The sequence below is a fragment of the Mustela nivalis genome (genome assembly GCF_964662115.1).
Source record: "Mustela nivalis genome assembly, chromosome: 1".
NCBI lineage: Eukaryota > Metazoa > Chordata > Mammalia > Carnivora > Mustelidae > Mustela > Mustela nivalis.
This window is the reverse complement of record NC_139020.1, coordinates 72,461,441-72,477,567: the sequence shown is the minus strand read 5'-3', so window position 1 is coordinate 72,477,567 and position 16,127 is coordinate 72,461,441. Positions and strand designations below refer to the sequence as shown.

The 16,127-nt window shown below is 44.1% G+C and overlaps 1 long non-coding RNA gene across 1 annotated transcript in view; it reads left to right on the top strand.

Annotated features, from left to right (window-relative positions):
- The first annotated feature begins 480 nt into the window (after positions 1-480).
- Positions 481-16,127, top strand: part of LOC309854373 — a 331,707-nt gene continuing 316,060 nt past the window's right edge. The window contains exon 1 of the long non-coding RNA XR_014306186.1: positions 481-1,115. This is a non-coding gene — a long non-coding RNA (uncharacterized lncRNA). The remainder of the gene's footprint in view (positions 1,116-16,127) is intronic.

The window sequence follows — 16,127 nt, the reverse complement described above, 5'->3', positions numbered from 1 at the left end:
TGACGATGGCCCGCGACGAGCGGGCCTACCGCCTTCACAGTTAGCTTTGCTCGGTGCCGTGCGCTCAAAAGTTTAACTCTTTTATCAAAGGGGAAATTGAAAACTGACTTCTGCAAATCCCAAGACGGGGTCTCACCAGCAACTTCTGGGGTGGGGAGAGAGGTGGGGGACCAAAAGGGAGGTGGAAAAAGAAGCGGGGAAATCAATTGAAAAAAAAAAAAAATAAAGATACACGCGGGATTAAATAAGCTAAGAAGCTCAGCCCGCGGAATTCTAGATCTGGGTTTTGAAACCAAGAGGGTCCCTCTACCTTTGGCCATCTGGCTGCTTTAAGCTCTGCCCCATGCTGTATGATTTTAGCTGAAAATCTCTTCCGTTGCAGCTTCTCTTTTATTGAATTCATCAAAAGCAAACTTTCCCTGAGTTTTTTTTTTTTTTTTTTTTTAAGACGGCTAAAATAATACGCCGACCACTGTGACATTCTCCAAGCCCAGGCCATTTTTCATAACGCCGCGGATCCGCTTTTGTGCCTCTGAGGCGACTAAACAGATGAATAACGAGCAAAGTCTCCAGAAAGTAAGCTAGCAGCTTTTCTCAGCTCTAAAAAAGTTAACTGAAATGAGAAGTGCATGTAAAAACCCACACCCAAAGATGAGGGCCACACTTTTATTACTCTGAATGACAACGACGTCTTTTTAAAAGCAACTAACTCCTACACCCGCACACGCGCGCCACGCACACACACACACACACACACACACACACACACTTGCACGCACACCAGCACACTTGCTCACACAAACTACACAAACTTTAAGCCTTGTGAAGCTGCCCAGGTGGTGTTTTGGAAATTTTGGTAAAGAAAGAATGAAGGAAGAAGTATTTAAGGCAGATTCTAGCTAGCAAGATGTGAGAAGGGTAAAACCCGGTTTTATTTAGTTTTAGACGTTTTTGTTTTGTTTTGTTAGTTTTTTGTTGTTGTCTTTTTTTTTTTTTTTTTAACCGCAACTAGTTTGCAAGTTGTTTACTGGCAAGAGGAAAGAAAAGGCTGCAGCACTAAAGGAAGAATCAAAGTGTTAAAGGACGCTCAAAATGTAGTATTGTGGCAGGTCGGGGTAAGTTACTTTTTTTTTTCTTCCTGTTTTCTCTTTGGTTTGGAAAGCAGTAAAAATGCGCTTGGAGTAGAGTTTTCCTGTCGTTTTTAGGGGAGAGAAAGTAACTCCAGGCTCCCTCCTGGAGTGGCCGCCTCCTGCGACTTTGCTCTGGTTTTGCGAGTGGTTTATAGGGAGGTGCTTTCTTCCCGACCCCTGTCATCACAGTCCCAGGGGCCAGTGAGCCAAGAGTGCTGGGGTTTGGAGAGCCGCGCTCCAGTCACAGAGGCAACAAGTCACCGACTCTAGCCCGGGGCCAGCGCCGCGCCGCTCGGCAGCTGAGCCAGGGGCTCGCCAGTCTCAGGAATGAATATTGCACGTGTAAACTACTTGCATGTGGACGCGCACAGCTGCGACCCTCGGGTTTATCAGGGGAAAAAACTCTTCCCTTAAATGGACGGTTTGGAAAAACTCAGCCATTGGTTCTCGCCAGATGATTATTGATGCAAAGTAAACCCTAGGGTTGGAGCACGCGCGCGTTTGTTTAACCCTAAAAGTATTCCACTTCCGAGTTGCTCAAGTTGACGTCCACTCGAAATTGTTTGTATTTTTTTCAGGGACTAGGAAAATAACTAGGAATGATTTGTTGGGGATGGTGTAGACATATTAGTGTGAGAAGCATATTTACCCCAGAAAGCAATGTCCTGTGTTCTCTGAGTTGCGGGGAAGTGGCCCCAAAGAAACTCGAAAGGCGGTTCCATGCACGCGCGCACGCATTTCCACAGACATGTGTTAAGAATGCATAGTTATAGGCACTTTGCTCTCACTAACCCGAGGCTCTGGGACTCGGTTCAGTGGTGTGAATACTGTTGTTAGTCTGCTGTGTATTTCATGGCATGGATATTAGGCGCCCGTGCCGAGTGGTCGTTCATTTAAGCACCAAACAGCGACCTGCAAACGTCTGCCGTGAGCCAGATTTTATTTATTATTAGTTCTCCCCTACTCAGGAATGAGGAATAAACACGTGCTGCGCCAAAGATTGGGTAGAGCGGATCCAGATGTTGGCAAATGCGACTTTTGCCAGTTTTTTCCGAGCGATCCGGGAGAAATGGTCTAGGCAGCCGGAGAGAAATTGACCAGGGAGCTGAGGGTTGATCGGAGGCGATTTTGTTCCTGAGCAGGCGCGACTCCTCCGCCTGGGTCTGGCGGGGCGAGCATATAAAATGCAACTTTTGCCCCATTGGTTCGCTAGGTGAATTAGCGCATACTGGGACTGAACAGTCCTTGACCTTTGCCTTTATGTTTGCGCAAATGTTTGCCTAAAACACAATCGGCCTTGACAAGGGAGCATGCTACCGTGTGACACTGCCTATTCACCAGATAGATGTTCCCTGCCACACACGACCCAGAGCAGCATTTTAAATAGCTTAGGTATTTGTAGAAACCGTATAAATTAATGTCGGATGATTGCTAGTTGCTAGTTAAATACAAGACAATTTGGACGTAGGATACACATCTCTCTTCAGTCTTTTTTTTTTTTTTTTTCTTTTCTTTTCAGAAAAGTCGATAAGATGACCAGGAAACAAAACTGGTAGTGGAAGGAAGTTTATGTTTAGGGAAGGCAACAGATTCTTCTTTGATAAAATGGGCACAAGAATGTAGTTCCCTCACAAATGACTTTTCCACAAAGATGAGGCGTGAATGAAGCAAGAGAGAGGAACAGTGGGGAAAACTGAGGGACTAATGCTGAGGACAATTAGTAATGGGGAGTTTGGGGAAATGAACCCGAAGATCCTGTAGGATTTATTGTTCCTGTAGGAGCCTGTGAGTCAAGAGGCTCTCAGGACTCTGGGAACCCCGTGGGACTGGGGAAGTTTGACCGATTCCTGAGCTTTATGGTTCTGAATACTTTCCCCAATAAAACTAAATACTTTAGCAGGAGGAGAAAGCATCTTGTAAAAATCTAGAATTGGTTTAAACCCACATTGTAGGTTTGAAATGATTTAGAGACCTAGGCTGCCTTTCCCTGAACTTTGACATAGGAAAAAAAAATGAATTTCCTTTGGCTGTGGTTTCTAGCTGGGTTCAGAATTTTCCACATTCCTTTCATTACCAGCAAGATGGCAAAACCTCACCGATTTCGAGGGCTTAATTTCTGGGGGCAGATAGGACTGCAGAGACAAGGAGGACAAATTAAGAAAAACAGGGACACTCGGAGTGTTCTTTTTAGGAAGTGCCATTCCTTTGGGAGAGAGGAGTATTTATTTTCTTCGTTCCAAGAGGATGCAGTTGACCAGGACAGTACCAATCCAAGCCACAACCTGGGGATACAAATTTGAATGTCTGAGAGCCACTGGCTTTTCTCCAAACATTGTCCAGGTTGCTTTCAGTCTTCCTTTAACCATCTGCAGGTGGTGGGTCACCAGTTCTCCCTTGGAAGCCCTTTTTCTTGTTTTCTGGGCAGAATATACCTTCTTTCTGGTGGGATATGAGTCAGAGCAGGGGGAAGTTTGTTAACAAAAAACCCAAACAGAATAAAGCTGCATTCCACATAAAATTTTGGTGATGCACCAAAGTAGCAGAAATGTATAAACAACAACACCAGAATGCAAAAGAGAAAAGATAAATTTAAGAACAAGCACCTTACAGAGAAGTAATATGGAGAGGCTTGCAAGAAGAGTAAATACAAGTGATATAGAAAATAATTAAGGAGACTGCCTCTATTTTTAAATAATCCTCCCAAGAATTTCTTAATTAACAGATCAGATTTGTTAGTTTACCTTCATCATTTAACTAATAATGCGTCAGATATGAACCATTTCAAAAACAAGTCTGTAAGTTTGGCAGAAAATGTGAAGGGTAGACTATGTGGTTTGGCTTTGGGTTTAGAAAGACAAGCAACTAGATATGCATAGAAATCATATTTCAGTTCTCAGAGGGCATCTGCTTATTTTCTTAAACTTGTAACCATCTTAACTATTTTTTTAAAAAATTGTTTCATTTTAAGATAAAATGACTCGATTGTCTCTTCTCTGCCTCTTCTCATCCAATCTCTTAGAGAATTTAGGAATTAAAGATATATAGAAATGCACACTTTAGAACTCTATTCTCTGAGATATTCTACAATGACACGGAGAAAACAAGGCAGTAATATGTTTTTAGCCTTTAGCAATATGTTTCTAGTTATCTTGTAGCTGTGCTTGTGGTAGATGAAATTCATTTAAACTTATATGTGAACTGGGACCTAGAATTTGTAATGCATGATGATGAATATAAGCAACTTAGGTTCAAGCTAGTTGTAAAAATCAGTTTAGGAACTCAAAAAATTTTACAAATTTGCTTAGTTTGAAATACATATATATTTAATAAAACACATCAAGTTAGAACAAAATCAACATCTCAGATAAAATAGAGTTCACACACACATATATATCCTAGGTATCAAGTATTCAAGTATTTAGTCCACATATTCATTTGGTTATTCAATTATAATGAACCAAATTGAAGATAAGAGATGATCAGTTCAATTAATTTATGATAGACATCTAGAAATTGTGCATATTTCTGGCCAGCAGATATACCATTAAATATTTATATTGTGAAATCTGTAGGTGGTTTTATCTAGCAGTGCTCAAGAGGACATATAGTAATTAATCGGTACAAATAAAAACATAGCATAAATCCCCAAACTATTCTTATACAAACGAGTATCACAACTTTAATGGAGAAGAAAGGAGGGATTTTCTTTTATTGTTTTTGGAAATAATTAAACTTTTACAGTAATGTTATTTCTCTTAAAGCAAAAAAATTTAATAGTAATAAAGGTATAAAAATCTGCTTATATCTATATTCAAAAAATTAAAATAGCTGATTCATTCTTATGAGTTGAATATGGCAGGAAAATCTCTGCTGAAAATCATTTGCATATGAAATTAACATTCATTAAAGTAAAATGATTGCATTGCCAGACACTGAAACTGTAAACTCTTAGATGGCTCTGTAGTATATGTTAACATTTACCTTAATAATTTTCTTTCTGGCTTGATTATGAAATGTCATCTGCCAGGATGTGTAAAACTTTGTATTTCACTATGCATTGAAATTAAGGTAAAGAAGTAAATTTAGGTTTCAGGTGCTGGAGACCCCAGAACTTCCTCCTATTCTATCTCCTTGAAGCTAATACTCTCGCCATAATTTATGTAGACACAGCTTATATTGTTTTAAAAATTCCTCAGCAATTACTTGCTATTAAATTCCATTCTACTCTGCACATGAAAGCTTAGAGATGGCTTGGAGGTATGTGAATTTAACTATTATCAAACCTGATAATGAACAAACCAAATTTGTTCATGTGAACAGCCAGGCCTTGCTAAAATTGAAGTTCAGAGACCAGACATTCCCTAGTTGGTCACAGGTCTAGACTTTCTTGGTACAGAGAAAGAAAGACTCTTTCTTACCCCCATTTTTATTCACAATCTCTGATTAAATAAATTGTGCTCTGATTTCCAATGCCTATTGCATCCAAAATGCAGTTATTACCTATTCTTACCAAAGACAATGGGGATTCTTGGGAATACTGACTAAAACTTGGGTTTCAGATGGCATTTGGAAGGGAGATTTAAGACCTGTTCCTATGGACCATCATGGAAAAATCCCCGGTTTTTAGAAAGGGCTCCATCCTCTTTATTGTAAAGGTTGTGAATTCAGAATTATAGGAGGAGTGAGCAGTGATGAGGGGGAGTGCAGGGTCCAGGAAAGTGCCCACACCTGAGAGGTGTGGAAACCACATTCTCACCTGACAGATCCCGCAGTCTCTTAGTTTGATAACAGGGCGTAGCCAAGTGCCAGTGTTAATCAGTCACTTGCAGAAGCCGATCCCCACAGGGAGCACCAGCATGGCAGGTACTCAGAGCGTTTGGAGGGATGAGGTCTCACTCTCTGATTTATTTGAAAGCAGGCTGATGGGGGTGCAAGGGACCAGGGATCAAGTTTTCCTGGCTCCTGATTCTGTCCTGCATGCTTAGCTAATCACTATTCATTTGTACTCCCTGTCTTTCCATAGCAGCTTGGAGCAGGGTGCACCTTACCCACTCCCCCTCCCCATTCACCTACTCCCACCTCCCCTTACACTACACCCTGTCACTCTTTCTTACTCCTTCAGCCCTTCACGGACCCCCTCACTCCTTTACAGTCCTTCCTATTCCCAACTCGCCCCCCCCTCCACTCACGCACTATACCACAAGCCCCTCAGCTCTTCTCAACCCTCCTTACTTCTCTCACTCCTCCCAGACCCCTTACCACCTCATACCTCTTCAGCCCATAACCCTTTGTGTCTTGTGCATCCTCTCACAGTCCTCTGCTATTGATGCCTCTCCCCCATCCTTTCACAGGGGTCGCTCGCTCTCCTATCTTCACACCTCCTCATTTTCCACACTCTGCACGTGCCCCTAGCATCCCCCCCCTTCTTACACCCACCATATTCACATCTCCCACACTTCTCACACATACCCCACACTCACACTTGTACTCTCACTCGTGCACAGAAGACACCCCCTCAGACTGCCTTTTGTCCAGTGGCGTTTGAGTTCCTCCCTGTTTAGCTCTTTCTTCACCTTTGACCCCTCTTTCCTCCACTGCTTCCTTCTATACCTAAGGGTCAGCATCTCCCTGTTCCCCATTCTGGACTTCTCTCCGAGAAGTCCATTCACCTTTTCTACCCTTGAAGTCTCAGCCACCTGGGGCTGGGAACTGGTGAGGTTGCTCCCCAGTACCCTGGGCTGGACCAGCAGCAGATCAGGGCCAGAACCTCTGATTTGACTTCTCTGCTCTCAGTTCTCATGTTCAGACAGCTTATTCTTGACTCTTTAGCTGCCTCTAGACTTCAGGAACACAAACTCATACGTATAAAATTTCCATCAGCAGCGTGGGTGGTAGGGTTTTTTAAAGTGGTGTTTTTCAACTTGATAAGCTTCTGAATTACCCAGAGTCTGTTAATAAAACAAAACAAAACAACCATGGATTGCTGGGCCTACCCCCAGAGTGTCTGATTTAGTAGATTTGAGGTAGGACCTGAACATTTGCATTTCTAACAAGTTTCTGGGTGATAATGAAGCTGCTGTTCTGGGATCATATTTTGAGGAAACTTAAATGGGATCTCAGCAGTATGAAATGATTTTATGATATACGGCAGAGGAAGGTCCAAAGAACATAGAAGTTCAAGAGCAGAATGACGCTGGCTAGATGGGAATGGTGCCCTAAAAATTTCTCAAGCCAGAAGACACCGTGGAAGCATGGATTTACTCTGATGAATAATTAGTTTATCAGAAAATGACCAAATTGGGGCGCCTGGGTGGCTCAGTGGGTTAAGCCTCTGCCTTCGGCTCAGGTCATGATCTCAGGGTCCTGGGATCAAGCCCCACATCACATCGGGCTCTCTTCTCAGCAGGGAGCCTGTTTCACCCTCTCTCTCTCTGCCTGCCTCTCTGCCTACTTGTGATCTCTGTCAAATAAATAAATAAAATCTTAAAAAAATAATAAGAAAATGAACAAATCATCTTCATGGTTAGGATTTCTTTCATGAGAGGAAGGAGGAAAAATAAGAGGCTGTGTCTAGCACATATCTTTTTCGAAGCCCTCATTAACCATTTTCACTGAAGCTGATGGTGGTTAGAATTGGGAGTAATTAAGTCCCGGGTTACTGAAAGTGCTGCTTTCTCTAGGTAAGGTTTATTGTTTATGAATCTTTGTGTGTGTGTGTTTTAGAGAGTTTGCTGACTACCTGTGTGGTTATACTTCCTTTTAAATGAACAAGAGGTTCAGGCCCTATGGAAACACCTTTTCTACCTGGGTAGTGGTTACCATGGTTACTTCCTTTTCCCTTCTCCATTTGCTTGTGAAGAAGCCTCACAGACTTCTCCCTTCAGTCCTTCTTGAAGGCCAGAAACTGGTCTAGAAACTTTTAACCAGTTCATGCTCTATCTTTTCAATTGCCTAGGACATTTTTTTAAAAATTTAATTGAAACTGCAAAGATATGTGCATAAAGGAGGAAAAACAGAAAAAAAATGTAATCCTTCAAATTCAACTTGTGTGTGTCTATGTGATATGCTTAACAGAGAACACATCCCATAAGCAGTCATCATGCTCAACTGTTTATTTCATATTTGAGTTTACTTGACAATATAAAATCCCAAGTCCTGGTCATTTGGGCCAAGGATGTCTATACATTTGTCTCTCAGCTGATTTTGCCAACAGTATTCATTCTCATTTTCTCAAGGTTTAATGACCAAGGCAGAAATTTCTAGTCTGCTTTTGAAGAGTTGGACCTAGGGATTAGAGTTTTGAGATCTTAGCCAGAGTATGTACAATACTTTCATGTTTACAGATTCTTAGCGACAGTTTAACACCCAAAATTTCCCCTCCTCTTGCCTCACATTATGAACAATTATCCTGTTCTAATATACATTAGAAAAAACACAATTGGGGCGCCTGGGTGGCTCAGTGGGTTAAAGCCTCTGCCTTCGGCTCAGGTCATGATCCCAGGGTCCTGGGATCGAGCCCCGCATCGGGCTGTCCGCTGCACGGAGAGCCTGCTTCCTCCTCTCTCTCTCTCTGCCTACTTCTGATCTCTGTCTGTCAAATAAATAAATAAAATCTTTAAAAAAAAAAAAAAGAAAAAACACAATTGCATTAGCAGATTTCTCTGATTACCTTGCTATTAAAAATAAGAATTAAGTTAAAAAGCTGAAATTTTGTTAATTCATAGCTTTTTTCCAAGTTTAAAAAAATTTAATTTTGTCAAATATCCATTTGCTAGTATGTATTCTGGGTTTTTCCTAGCCAAAAACATTACAGACATTGCTAAAATGTTTCAAGAGATCATCAGCATATTAGCTCCTTGAGACATCACACTACCAGACAATCCAGTTGTCAGATTTTAAACGTTTTGAGTTGGTCTTGTTTTCCTTTCTTCTACTTCATGATCTCTGTATATTATTTTTTTTCAAATTGGAGATTTTATCCAATTTTATTTCAAATTTGAGCTTTAAAAAATTTATTTATTTATTTGACAGAGAGAGACACAGTGAGAGAGGGAACACAAGCAGGATGAGTGGAAGAGGGAGAGGCAGGCTTTCTGCTGAGTGGGCAGCCCAATGTGGGGCTCGATCCCAGGACCCTGGGATCATGACCAGAGCCGAAGGCAGATGCTTAAGGACTGAGCCACCTAGGGGTCCCTCAAATTTGAATTTTTTTAATATGGAAAAGCCAGAGGTTGCCAAAGGAATTGTATACTTAATGTTGAATCTAAAGCTGAGTTAATTTTTGAAATATAAAAAATCAATTTATTAACTTGAGAAGAATATAATGCAAATCTATTTGTGTTTTCTGCTATCAAAAGAGAAAATTCAATGGGAGAAAATCAATCTATAAACCTGTTGTTTGCTTATTAGACCTGAGGTAACCAGTTCAATTAATATTGCAACTATACTTAAGTTGAGGGTGATGAATATATTATCTAAAGAAATGCTATAAATAGCTTAGGTTGATGATCTTACAATGATCTTGGTTTCTTGAAAATGGTCCATATATATTTTGGTTCCGAGATGGTCTTCCCAGAAATTATTGACTCATAACCATAATGACTCATAACCAAATGACTCATAACCATAACGAAGATATTGATGTTATGCCCATTTGGGGGAGGGCCCTGAATTTAGTGTCTATTTACAGATAGTTTGGCACTTCCCCCAACCATCTAATCATCCTTTATGGCAAAATATGGCTCTTGGTTATTTATTTGTTATTGAGGCATAATTGACAGATATTAGTTTTAGGTGTACAACACAATTTGATATTTGTATACTCTGTGAGATGATCACTGCAAGAAGTCCAGTTGCCACCTGTCACCATACAAAGTTACACATTTTTTTTTTTCTTGGAATGAGAACTTCTATGATTTACTCTCTTAGCAAATCACAAGTATGCAATACAATACCGTTGTTTCTTGCAGGGGCTCACCGCTCTTTCCTGTTGGGTAAACCCCCTCTCCTGCCCCCTAGTGGAGGGTTTGGCAGTGCACCAGCCTCGGGGACAACCAGTAATTATTTATTGATCACCTGCTGTGTGCCAAGCACTGTGGAGGAAGCCGAAGCGTGTCCAGATTTGGGCAGAGTCCAATGCTACACAGGGGCTTTGGAAGATGATTTAAGATTGAACAGATATTGTAGCTTCAAGTCGTTGTGGCTCCTTACCTGAGGGCCTCTTCAGAACCCTGATCTCACTCTTGTTGCCCTTGAAACGTGACTGGAGGTGTCTTTGACCGCCAGAAGCGCCTACAGCCAATTTTGGACAGAGAAGCTGGCTACTCCCTGGCAGGCCTAGATTTGCGTTCTCTTGTATAGAGCTGTCCGGTTTGACCTGTAGTTACAACCAATCCTGGATCAGCATTGTCAGACGTAGGTTCCACCACACTCTGTTTGAAGAGTCCCATTTTGTGCAGTGGCAGCCACAACAAAACCCAACTTTCCTCTGTGACTTTGTTCTTTTGATTTTTAATAGATCAAAGACCTGGAGGGAGGAAGGAAAAGCTGGGGGTGGGGGGTGGGGGGTGGGGAAGAAAGGGGGTAGAGATTGTTGTCGTGTCAAGATACAGCGCCCATTTGAGGCCACTAGCCCCATTAGAAGGAAAAAGTGCACGGAAAAGGGCGAGAAACCTGCACTTGGCGCGGCATTGTTTGGGGGATTCGAGCTGCGGCCGCCCCTGCCTCCGCCATACAGTACAGTCTCCATGGCAACGCAACCTGCTGCTGCCACCGCCAAAGTTGAAGACGCTTGAAAGGGCTTGAAGAGACCAGAATCACATCCCTATTTCGGTTCCCCGAGAACAACAGGGAGAAAATGAAGCAGAGAAAGAAAGGAGGAAGAAAGGGAGGAGAGGAGGAGGAGGGCTGGTGAGGGGGAGGGAGAGGGGAGGGAACCGGAAAGAGAGGGAGGGAGACAGACAGAAAGAGAGAGAGAGAACGAGAATATGAATGAATATGAATGAATGAGAGAGGGAGGGAAAGAGAAGAGAGAATTTAGGGGGAGGGAGGGACGGGGGGGGGGGGGGGGAGGGGGAAGGCGGGGAGAAACCCCACCCCAGGCCCATGAATGCTGGCATTGTCCCTTCTTTTCTGAATCTGATTTACCATATCATAACCCCCAGGAAGAAGAAAACATCAATATCCCGAAGGAATGGAGATGTTTCTATGGAAAACCTAGGAATTTTAGTCCATAACAGATCTGGTGTAAAAAAAATCAAAGAGATCAAAGGCAGAGCTCCCTGGAGTATAGATGCGTCTGTGAATTAAAGATGGACGATGCTGACTACAAAGTACTTTTTCTTCTTTATTCAGTCCTCTGTTTCCATTTCAAGGGAGGCGCTGGCCTCGTCATATCTGCACCAGAACATCATTTTGAACAATGTTATGAAGGGAAATAAAAAGAGGAGTGGGAGCACTAGGCACTCGGCTTCCTCTGCCCCAGCCAGGTTTCCAACTATCTTCTCTAGCAAGTCTTAGTGCAGGTGTCAGCCCGGCCCTCCTCATAGAAGAAGCTCCTGGAAAAACCCACCCCCACCCTCGATCCTACAAGGGCACTAGGAAAAATGAGATCTGCTGAAATCAGGGGAAGGAAGTGCTGTTAGGCTGGCTCAACAAATTAAGCTCAGGACATTATCAAAGGAAAAGTGTGGCAGTTTTGGGATGGGGAGGGGACGGCAGGATTTCTAGGCCTAGATGTGGACGAGGGTGGGGTATAGGGCACCCTGGATTGGCAGGGTATAGGGCACCCTGTGGGCAGTCCCAACAGCTGTCTTAGCGGATGTGGGCTTCTGGCAGCTTTTCCAAGAGAGTGGCCCCCAAAGAGGAAGACAATGCAGGGGAGACCCAGTTAAAGTGAGGCATCTCCTTTACAGCTGCACCTCAATTTGCACGTGTAAGAAACAAATTCTAATTCTTTTTTAGATACATCTAGCGAGAAAGACTAGCTGACTTCCACTTTTCTTTTTAAGGCAAACTGAGAAGTCAGGGATCGTGATTTCTGTGTGTATTAGTAGAAGATCATGGAAAGGAATAGACCAGTAGCAGTCCTAGGTGAATGTCTTCTTTACCTGCACAAAGAGAATGCCCTGCCCCGGCATGCAATGTGTTGTGTGTGTCTGTGTTGGTGGTGTAAGCAGGCTTTGGGAAGGTCTGTTACCATCTGTGGAGTGGCTCATGGCCTGCTGTCTGGCTTCTTCTGGACATTGAGGCTGGAAAATTAAAGCAGTAAATTTTTAAAAGCCGGAGACTCTCTGCTTCCTCCGGAAAGAAGCCATGATAATCAGTCAGGCAGTCTGGACGTGTGAGGGGAGCCAACCCTCCAGAGGCCTCAGCCCTTTGCCCCACAAGTCTCCCGTTCAATTTCTCCAAAGCCAACGACAGCATATGAATATTACAGAAGTCAATTAAGTTGTTTGCAAACACACGAGGGCCATTGCGGACTACGGAGGGGTGAAAGCAAGTTCCCAGGATGGGATCAGCATCTGTACTGGCCTCCAGCGGACCTGGGGTCAGGCCCGACACTAAGTAAACAGTGCCTCAGTTGAGGGTCTCCTTTGTGGCAGCTGCAGCTGTCCAGCTGCCCATTGTCTAACCAGGACTGGAGACTCCATTGCTGCCCCTGCGCCAACTCTGTGCACAAACACAGGCCAGGGCAGGCTGCACATATTCCCCCCACCCTTACGATGGCCCTGCCTGCCCCATCTGGGCCCCAGGCCACCAGGCTTTCTTTTCTCTCTCCCCTCCAGAGCCTGGCATCTCCAGGCATTTTTACTCTTTGAGTAACAGCGCAGGTGTAAAAAAGTCCAGGATCTGGGGGAGGGTGGGAAGAATAGGGATGGGAAAAGAACACAATCACAGAGTGAAAGAATGGGAGGCTGGAACTCACAAGAGGTTGGAAATCACAATAAAACTGAAAGCAAGAATGATCTCGTTAAAGAGGAATTCTCAGTTTATCCACAGTTATCTGTCTTGGAGAAGTTAGCATGTCCGAGACAAAGGACAGGGAACAGGGGACAGGGCAGTAAAATTTCCTGAGCTGGTGGGTGTGTTGTGGGGCGGGGTGGGGGCGGCGGCGGCGGTGGTGGCGGTGGTTTTAGGTATTGATGGGTCACTCAGGGGCCCTGACAGAAAAGCCTCACTGTTTCAACCGCCTGGGTTGTTCCTTGTGGAATGAGTTTCTCCTAAGGATGAAACTCTATAAATTGCAAGACCCTCTCCTCTCCCAGGGCACCTGCCCCACTCCACTCTGACAAGGGTGGGGATTGCACTGGAAGCACTAGGGGAATGTAATAGGCATGATGGGTCCCTGAGTTTTAGACTGGTTTTTGTTGGACTCGGACTCTCTCAGAATACCCTAGGACTTCAACCTGTTCCGCAAAGTAGGAGCTCACTGGGGTGAAATGACTTTTCCCTAGTGAAGCGTGGAGCTGCCTGAGATATAGAGGCTAAGGGGAAATTTGCAAAGCAGGTAGGACATGAAGGATTAATGGGAATGACTCCTGAGATGAGGCCTCTTACTGCTTCCAGACCCATCTCCACCCAAACAAACTCTTCAGGCTTTGTGGCTCCTACTTCAGAGGAATTTGTGGGACACATTTCCCTGAATTATGGCCCGAGGAGCCAAGCCCAAGGCTTGTCCAGGTGTATGAGGTCTACCTTGCAGGCCTTCACTGATTCCAAAGTCAACAAAGTGGTTCAGCTCCTCAGAGATCCAAGCTTGAGTAGCCTCAAAGCAGAGCGGTGCCAAGTTCAGAGCTGTGGCTAATGGCACTTGTCAAATAGATTGCTTCCCAGTTCTGTGAGAGAGAGAGAGAGAGAAAAAAAAAAAAATTAGTTGGTTGCTCTTGGCACTAATTCCCTCATTATCCTCATTCTGTATTAGAGGAAAAAAAGTCTTAAATTCCATTTTGATTGACAATTGTCTGCCAGACTGGAGAATTAGACCCTTTATCCGATTTAGGTGGTTTGTCTCTTATTCTCTTATTTCTTGAAATCCTGAATTTAGAAAGTTGGAGGTAAAAATCACACCAAAATTTTAAAATGCAATCAGGATGTTGCTGCTGAAAAAAATCCTAGGGCCTGGCTGAATAAAAAGCCTTTTGACTCAGACTAAAGGGTTTCAAGGTCTGAGGTTTCTGCCATCTCTCCATTGATGGTCAGGAAGTTGGATTGTTTTTAATTTTCTTAAATGACTGAGAGAATAGCTGATGGTTAATTAAATTAGGGCCGAAGTCCTGAATAGCAGAAGCTACTAAATCCGTGGCTTACAAATGTAAGAGAAATCCTTGAGGTCCTATCTCATCTAAGCTTAATTGTCAAAATTTAATTAACACGAAGAATGGATGAGTTTTAAGCGTTCTGACATAGGTTCTGCTTGTGTGTGTTATTTGCACACAAGTGGGGACTTCAAACCAAGTCCCAGTTTCTAGGAAGTCTGTTTTCCGGTTTTCCTAAGCACCCAAACTGTAGGAATTAAAAGGAAACTTTTGAATGAAGGCAGGAGCTTCTGGTTCTGGCCAGCTGGGAAGGGGAGTGGTAACTGAGGTTTTTCTTGTTAGCCCAGATTGCCCCGGGCAGATTACACGGGACTACTAGCCTCCTAATACACCCAGGAGTGTACGAAGCTCTTTTAACAGCTGTTTTTCTAGAACATTCATCCGCAAGTTGCAGGGGCTTGTTTTTGTTTTGTTTTTGTTCGGTAAGGCATTTGCCGAGGACAAATCCGATGGCAAATCGTTCCTCAGGCAGTTGTCCAAACGCCTCAAATAGCTGGCGCTCGGGGGCGCGCGTGGCAGAAGAGCCTGGAAGCCGAGCCAGGCGACTCACAGCCTCAACTTTGAAACGCTGCGCTTTTCCTCTGGGTTGGACGAGAGCCTGCCCTGCTCGTGGGGCTCCCCTATCAGTAGGAGAGCATGTGGGAAAATATTGGGTAACTTTGCCACATCCCCGACAAATAAACAGGGTAATTAAAATGACGCAGATGCTGGCGTTGGATTTCTCGGTTTCTATGATCATTAAAGGCAGCGACTTAAAAAAAAAACTTAATTAAGACTAATGACGGAGCTTTTCTTCTCGTGAATAGACGGCGGGGTAAACCAATTAGACACATTCATCAAATTCTTTCCACGAAGTTTTTATAGACATTTATGTTATGTTCTCAGTACAGCGCAGAATGTCGCATCGCCCCCGCGCCAGGGCAGATGGGGGCGGCGCCCGGAGCCGGGCCGAGGAAAAGCGCTCCACTCGTCGCGCCGCGGAAGGCTGATTGCTCTGGGACCTGAGGGTTCACTCGTGGCTTTTTCTAGCGCGGCACCAGTCCCCTTCCTACCTAATTTCTTTTTGAAAAAGTTGCTCAAAATTAACGAATTTTCCGTTAAGTCCCTCCCAGTGATCAAGACTTCTGGGTGTGGGCGTGTTTCGCAAAATAGAGCTCTTCCCGGCGTAGAATAGCGCCTAAAAAAGACCAGCATTAAGAACCCTACGAATGGAAACCGAATTATAGAAAAAATACTAGTGCTCCTTTTCACTTTCCCCAGAATCTCCCGCAGACGCCAGGAAAGACGTGTTTCCAAGGGGCCCAGGTCCGCGCGGGGTGGCGGGGGGGGGGGGGGGGGGACAGGAGAGGCGCACGGAGAGCTAAGTGTGAAGGACTCCCCCAAGCCCTGAGCCCCTAACGGCCTGGCTCCCACAGTTCTGCCCGCCGTGGTGCCAGAGGATCGTCCCGAGCAGATTTAAGACTTAATTTCCTTAATTTCCCTGGAGCTCGGACCCTCTCCTCCCTCGAGTTGTAGAAGTTGAACTTCTAGGGAGTTTCCGTAGCCCGAGCTGCCCAGGCCTCTTCTGAAATGCTGGCTCGGACCCTGTACGTCTGCTATTCGAACAAGGACTTCTTTCCATGACCGTGGGAGTCATAGGTAGGGCTGGAGAAGGTGGGGAAGAAAGAGAACACGGTTTTAT